This window comes from Triticum urartu, chromosome 2A, assembly GCF_056163025.1.
Source record: "Triticum urartu cultivar PI428250 chromosome 2A, HENAU_Tu73, whole genome shotgun sequence".
Classification (NCBI taxonomy): domain Eukaryota; kingdom Viridiplantae; phylum Streptophyta; class Magnoliopsida; order Poales; family Poaceae; genus Triticum; species Triticum urartu.
The window spans coordinates 151,541,313-151,548,276 of record NC_141874.1 but is presented as its reverse complement, the minus strand read 5'-3'; the positions used below and the strand labels follow the sequence as shown (position 1 = coordinate 151,548,276).

The 6,964-nt window shown below is 43.9% G+C and overlaps 1 long non-coding RNA gene across 5 annotated transcripts; it reads right to left on the bottom strand.

Moving 5' to 3' along the window:
* Positions 1-1,695: 1,695 nt before the first annotated feature.
* LOC125551573 (uncharacterized) lies at positions 1,696-6,437 on the bottom strand. 5 transcript variants are annotated; one of them, XR_015615953.1, is made up of 5 exons: positions 5,727-6,437; positions 4,176-4,338; positions 3,825-4,079; positions 3,109-3,176; positions 1,696-1,958 (listed from the first exon to the last, which is right to left on the bottom strand). It is a non-coding gene; the product is annotated as an uncharacterized LOC125551573 (long non-coding RNA). The 5 variants fall into 5 exon arrangements; XR_015615951.1 differs by having other exon boundaries at positions 3,109-4,079; XR_015615952.1 differs by lacking the exon at positions 1,696-1,958 and adding an exon at positions 2,500-2,773 and having other exon boundaries at positions 3,109-4,079.
* Between the last annotated feature and the right edge of the window lie 527 nt (positions 6,438-6,964).

The following is a 6,964-nucleotide window of genomic DNA, read 5'->3' as shown; positions in this document are numbered from 1 at the left end:
GGGAAGGGGGCACCCAGAGACACAACAATTGATCATTGATCTCTTAGCCGTGTGCGGTGCCCCCTCCACCATAATCCTCGATAATATTGTAGTGGTGCTTAGGCGAAGCCCTGCGACGGTAGAACATAAAGATCGTCACCACGCCGTCGTGCTGATGGAACTCATCCCCGACACTTTGCTGGATCGGAGTCCAGGGATCGTCATCGAGCTGAACGTGTGCAAAAACTCGGAGGTGCCGTAGTTTCGGTGCTTGATCGGTCGGGCCGTGAAGACGTACGACTACATCAACCGCGTTGTTATAACGCTTCCGCTTCCGGTCTACGAGGGTACGTAGACAACACTCTCCCCTCTCGTTGCTGTGCATCACCATGATCTTGCGTGTGCGTAGGAATTTTTTTGAAATAACTACGTTCCCCAACAGTGGCATCCGAGCCTAGGTTTTATGTGTTGATGTTATATGCACGAGTAGAACACAAGTGAGTTGTGGGCGATATAAGTCATACTGCTTACCAGCATGTCATACTTTGGTTCGGCGGTATTGTTGGATGAAGCGGCCCGGACCGACATTACGCGTACGCTTACGCGAGACTGGTTCTACCGACGTGCTTTGCACACAGGTGGCTGGCGGGTGTCAGTTTCTCCAACTTTAGTTGAACCGAGTGTGGCTACGCCCGGTCCTTGCGAAGGTTAAAACAACACCAACTTGACAAACTATCGTTGTGGTTTTTGATGCGTAGGTAAGATTGGTTCTTGCTAAGCCCGTAGCAGCCACGTAAAACTTGCAACAAACAAAGTAGAGGACGTCTAACTTGTTTTTGCAGGGCATGTTGTGATGTGATATGGTCAAGGCATGATGCTAAATTTTATTGTATGAGATGATCATGTTTTGTAACCAAGTTATCAGCAACTGGCAGGAGCCATATGGTCGTCGCTTTATTGTATGCAATGCAATCGCCCTATAATGCTTTACTTTATCACTAAGCGGTAGCGATAGTCGTAGAAGCATAAGATTGGCAAGACAACAACGATGTTACGATGGAGATCAAGGTGTCGCGCCGGTGACGATGGTGATCATGACGATGCTTCGGAGATGGAGATCACAAGCACAAGATGATGATGGCCATCTCATATCACTTATATTGATTGCATGTGATGTTTATCTTTTATGCATCTTATCTTGCTTTGATTGACGGTAGCATTATAAGATGATCTCTCACTAAATTTCAAGATAAAAGTGTTCTCTCTAAGTATGCACCGTTGCCAAAGTTCGTCGTGCCCAGACACCACGTGATGATCGGGTGTGATAAGCTCTACGTCCATCTACAACGGGTGCAAGCCAGTTTTGCACACGCAGAATACTCAGGTTAAACTTGACGAGCCTAGCATATGCAGATATGGCCTCGGAACACAGACCGAAAGGACAAGCGTGAATCATATAGTAGATATGATCAACATAGTAATGTTCACCATTGAAAACTACTCCATTTCACGTGATGATCGGTTATGGTTTAGTTGATTTAGATCACGTGATCACTTAGAAGATTAGAGGGATGTCTTTTTAAGTGGGAGTTCTTAAGTAATATGATTAATTGGATTTAAATTTATCATGAACTTAGTACCTGATAGTATCTTGCTTGTTTATGTTTGACTAGCAAAAATGCCCGTGCGTTGCAACGGGAGAATGTCACACAACAATCCACCCAAAGACCTTGTTTCATTCGAGGCAAAAGTTGCATTGCTTTCTACAATAATATTAGTCATGTCCACCTTGCTAAGCCTAGACAACGTGAAATAGAAATTCATACAAAAAAATCAAAGCTTATTCATTTGTAAAAAAACATATTTACATTGTATGATAGGCCCAGACTACTCCCTCTCTTGCAAGGCTGGCCATTGCTTCACTTTATCGAGTGTCACCATGTCTGTGTTCTCTCCTTAAATGTAATCTTGAACCTCTCCTGAAGAACATCAAATAGAGCGCTTGTGCCATCAGAGGTGAGGGTGATACCATGTACATCTGAAAGTTTTATCTTTTTGCATGAACCTATTCAAAGCACTAAAATCAAATGATAACTTTTGTCTGTTTGCTAATTTCTCCCATGGCTTAGGAGCATGCATTCTTCTACAGATTGACCACTTTTGACATATAAAAAATGTTCTCATGCCTTACCAAGTTATCATACAGGACAATCCCATACGAACAAAAGGTGGTTCTGATTACATAATATTAATTACTTATTCTAACACAAAAGCAAAATGCAAAATGACCCGCATAAGAGGGGCAAGGGATGTCTGAATATAGTTCCCGAGATTAGCATGCACAAGTGAGATTTTTGAGAAAATAAATGGTTCCACAAGCTTAAAATATGCATAAAAATACAAAAGCAATCAGAAGTGGCCTCTCAAATACATGGTCAATAAAGGGCATTCAAGTATCCATGATCTTGGGACAAAGCAAACCCAGTCTGTTGCTGAATCCATGAATAGCTGGCAAATCACTGAATAATAAAGGAGTCAACACAAACTACCTAAGCCAGGGCAGACCAAAAGGCATGACATAGTCAGAAGGATAAGAATTCTCATATGAGGAAGTATCAGTTCCCCTTGAGCAGAATACCGAGTGATAACAAATGTATCATATGAACAGAGTGAAACTGTATGTAATGGAAACTTTTAAACTAAAAGCCTATGGGGCAAGAATTTCTTCTCCCACAACACAATTTTTTTCTTTGTTGCGTTATCACCCTTGAATCTTCTGCTGCAATACGCTTCTCTTGAACCACACAGGAAAATTACAGAAAACATCAGTATGTACCTTATCATTCTTGTCTATTTCCTACAAATCCTTTTTATCAGTTGTTCACTATGAGAAACAATCTCAGGGAAAAGGTAGATTGATGACCAAAGAAATGAAATTACAGACCAGTACGCAGTATGATTGAATTATTAGAGAATCTGACTGCTATAGAAAATGCATTTAGTGAAACTTGATTATTATCTTCTTAAACCAAAAGAGAATGTATTGCTATAACAAAAAGGATTCAAGATGACAAAATAATAACATAATTATCAAGAAATGATGCAGGCAAAGGAGATACAAACACAAACCTGATGTTGCTAATAGATGGTTGCAGATGCATGGCTCTATACCCAATTTCGTAAGCAACATCTGTAGACTGCATAAGTTGGGTCGTTTAGGCTCTTCCCTATAAAAATAGTAGCATGTACTCTAGCTACTTCCCTGGCAATACTCTTTTTTGCGACGCTACTCTTCTAGCAAAAATAATAACTTAACAACCATTCTTCATTTCAAAATCGTTCATGAAAACCCACAGAAGTCCAGAATTCTTTGCCTATGATTAGCCCTGCAATCTGAAGACTTGCACTGAACTCATCATCCTGTTGCCTGAAGGAAATTTGGTGCGAACATCAAGCAGACTATACGAGCTTCACAACCACAATAGCAGAGTACATAACTTGGTACTTTCATATTTAACATCTTCTACTTTGATATTGTTTCGGCAACTCGATGGAAAAGCTTGACAGAATAACATGGTTACAACTAATAGTCTGACGGCCAAACGCAAGAATTTCATACTGACAGGGAACCGACTCCATTGTAGGTTCAAGAGCTTCTAGGGGAGGCCACCGTCGAGGGAGGCCCTTTCTAAAAGGAGGGACTTAACATGGGCGAGCAGAGACTACAAATGATAAGGACGGTCTGAGGGAAGCCTGAGGGCACGGTTGCAGGTGGTGGCAATTTCGCCTACAAAGCAGCTAGAGTACTAAAAGTGCAACGTTGAGAAACAGGTAACAACACTAACCTTCAATATAATGGCAAGGGAGCTATCCATGGAGGTGTCTAGTTGAAACTGAGTATGGATGGCGCTTCAAGCTAATACTATTACTAATTGAACTGAGCAAGACATCCGCATATACTTCAAGCTTTATCGAGATACCAGTGAGAGCAAAATCACTGGAAGCTAATACACAACCTTATAACAATATACTACACTGGGTATATCCACTATCATCTGGTCCAGCCGTTCAGGTGAAGTGAGCGTCAGTAGAACAATGATCTACAGACCACAAGAGTTCCAAAGCACCAATAATCAGAACATCTACAAAGAAACAAAGGAGCAAGCAACAGCCAAAAAATAGGATAAATTACGAACTTGAGAATCAGGTCGTGGAGTTCAAAGGGAAACTCCTCCATGCCCTCCTAGCAGGAGTTGAGCACTATAGCAGATTCGTCAGGGTCATCGAAGCTGCAGAACATGTTGCTGCTACTGCTCGACGTCGGGCTACTGTCCCTTGCAAAGTATTATTCTGAACATGCTGCAGAACGCACATATGAATTTCCATGACGGCACGAAACTGAATGCAAGTAATATTGCTGTAGGAAAATCTACACATCAGTAGTAAAAGAGCTGCAGCGACATAATTCTGCATGTAGTAAGCTTAAAATTGCCATGTTCCTCCATTTAGTAATTTGTGTACTGCTTAACTTCGGATGTAGATTATGCAGATATATAAAAGTTTAGTACCCTGTTCCTCCTTTCCAAATCTTCATTTCATAAGAACAGAAAGGTAAATTGCCCGTGCGTTGCAACGGGACAAAAAATGCGAGTACTCAAATTTAGTGAGAATTGTTAGATGTCGCTCATTTCACAATTCGTTAGATGCCACTACACACCACTTCTTCTATCCAACTCTAATAATTGTCACAAATAAGGTTGCCCTTGTCTCTAGTGACATTGTGAAAATAATGTTACTGTGGTCATGTGTACCGAAGTTTCACTAAAATGAAAAATACAAATAGCTAAATTCAGAATCGGGGAGAACTGTGTCAAACATGCACAGCATGTATTACTTTATCTTGCTTTTAGCAACCTAAAGTAACTTCTCTGAAGTGTGTAGATGATCCGAAAAACTACAACTCATATGACATGAAGATATAAAAAAAGCTTTGCTTCAAGTATGAAGGAAGCCTTTGTCTAACTTGGAGAACCTGTAGTTATAAATTATAGGTGCAATATACATTTAGCCTTACATAGCGTGTAGGCAGCATTGTGTTTTACATTCAGTTGGGATCTTGTTTAATAACAGCTACAGGCAGTGGCGTAGCCAGGCCCTAGGCATGGGGGCACAATCCTTTGCTGAGTGTTCATCCCTGTACCTATCTTCCAGATTGTATTACTTTATTTTACAGATTGTATTTCACGGATAACCCTGTGTTCAGCTGCCCACATCCCACAAATCTGGGGCGTTACATGATAAAGGTGAAGAACATTCCGGATTCCATCAGGAAAATTCATTGAAGAAGCATCAGAATAACATCTTGGCTAAACTTTATCTCCAACCACCAGCGCTTAGGGGCAATCTTTAGAAAAGAAAGTCAACACAGTATCTGGAACTGGTTAGAAATTACATACATTATGTGTAGGGATCCATGCAAGTAGATAGTAAATTACACTGGGATGGCATGACTATAATAACATCCAGTATTACCCAAGCTTCGATTGTTCAGATGGGAATGTATCCAAAAGTAAATAACATCCAGAAAAAATAACTGGAGCTACTAACTTATCAAACACAGGGGAAAACAATTGCCTAATCCATTTATATGCTACAGTGATCTGCCTACACACATTTTCGTATCAGTATTTTTTTAATAAAACTGCTAGGAATGGGTGGGCCAGAGAAGCAGGAGGGAGCAACCTGACCTACGCAAGCAGCTCGCTGCGTTTGGGAGCCTCGTCCTGCTCCTGCAGAAGGCGCGTACAGGGTGAGCTCGCTACAGGAAGAGGCGTCGGCTGTTGTGGAGGAGATCGGGGCTCGCCGCATTCCGCCAGCTACTTCCTTGGCAGCAACAACGACCGGGGAGGAGTGAGGCGAGGGCGATGGCTAGAGACCAGTAGTTGCTTCTGGCGGCTCGAGACGGGCCTAGAGCAGAGGGAGGCGAGGGGGTGGTGGAGGACCGGTGCGAGGGCACGGGGAAGCGACGTTGTTTTCGCCATGGACAACCGCAGCAGCCCGCCTGGCCACCTCTCCATTGGCCTCGTGCTCCCCCTCCTCGATCCCTCCGCCCCGCCTTCGGGTCCACGCCGGAGCAGCCGGATCCGCGTCCTCCTGCCTCGCCTGCCGTCGGGAAGAGGACGACCAAGAGGAGCGCCGTCCGCTGCCGTCCCGAACTCTGATTCCGCGCTCGCCCAACCTCGAGCAAGGTGGTTGCGCCGGGCGGGGCAGCAGGCCTCGAGGTCCTTCAAGAGCGCGGCGAGCAGCCGCACAGCGCGCAATGGGGCAGCGCACGGCGGGGCGGGGCAGGAGGCGGCGGCGACAGGGGGCGCGGGGCGGGGCAGGAGGCGGCGGCGGCGGGGACGGGCAGCGCAGGAGGTGGAGATGGGATCGAGGAGGCAGTGTCGTGCGGCTGGCTAATTTTTTTTTTCTTTTCTCTCCTCCATACCGGTTTGGCCTGACTTATGACGAGGACTGCGGGTTGAATACCCAAAACTTTAGGGGCTTTTTTGCAAAATTAACGACAACGTACTACCAGAAGCAATAGCTGGTTTATTAGTAGGTACAGATTGTAGATAGATGGCCCGTGCTGTTGTTCCATTAAATTTTAATGCGTTCCTTGAGAAAGCAAAGTTGAAAGATGATTATACGGACTGGGTCCGTAACTTGAGGATTATCCTCATTGCTGCACAGAAGAATTACGTCCTGGAAGCACCGCTGGGTGTCAGGCCTGCTGCTGATGCAACTGACGACGTTAAGAACGTCTGGCAAAGCAAAGCTGATGACTACTCGATAGTTAAATGTGCCATGCTTTACGGCTTAGAACCGGGTCTTCAACGACGTTTTGAACGTCATGGAGCATATGAGATGTTCTAGGAGTTGAAGCTAATATTTCAAGCAAATGCCCGGATTGAGAGATATGAAGTCTCCAATAAGTTCTATAGCT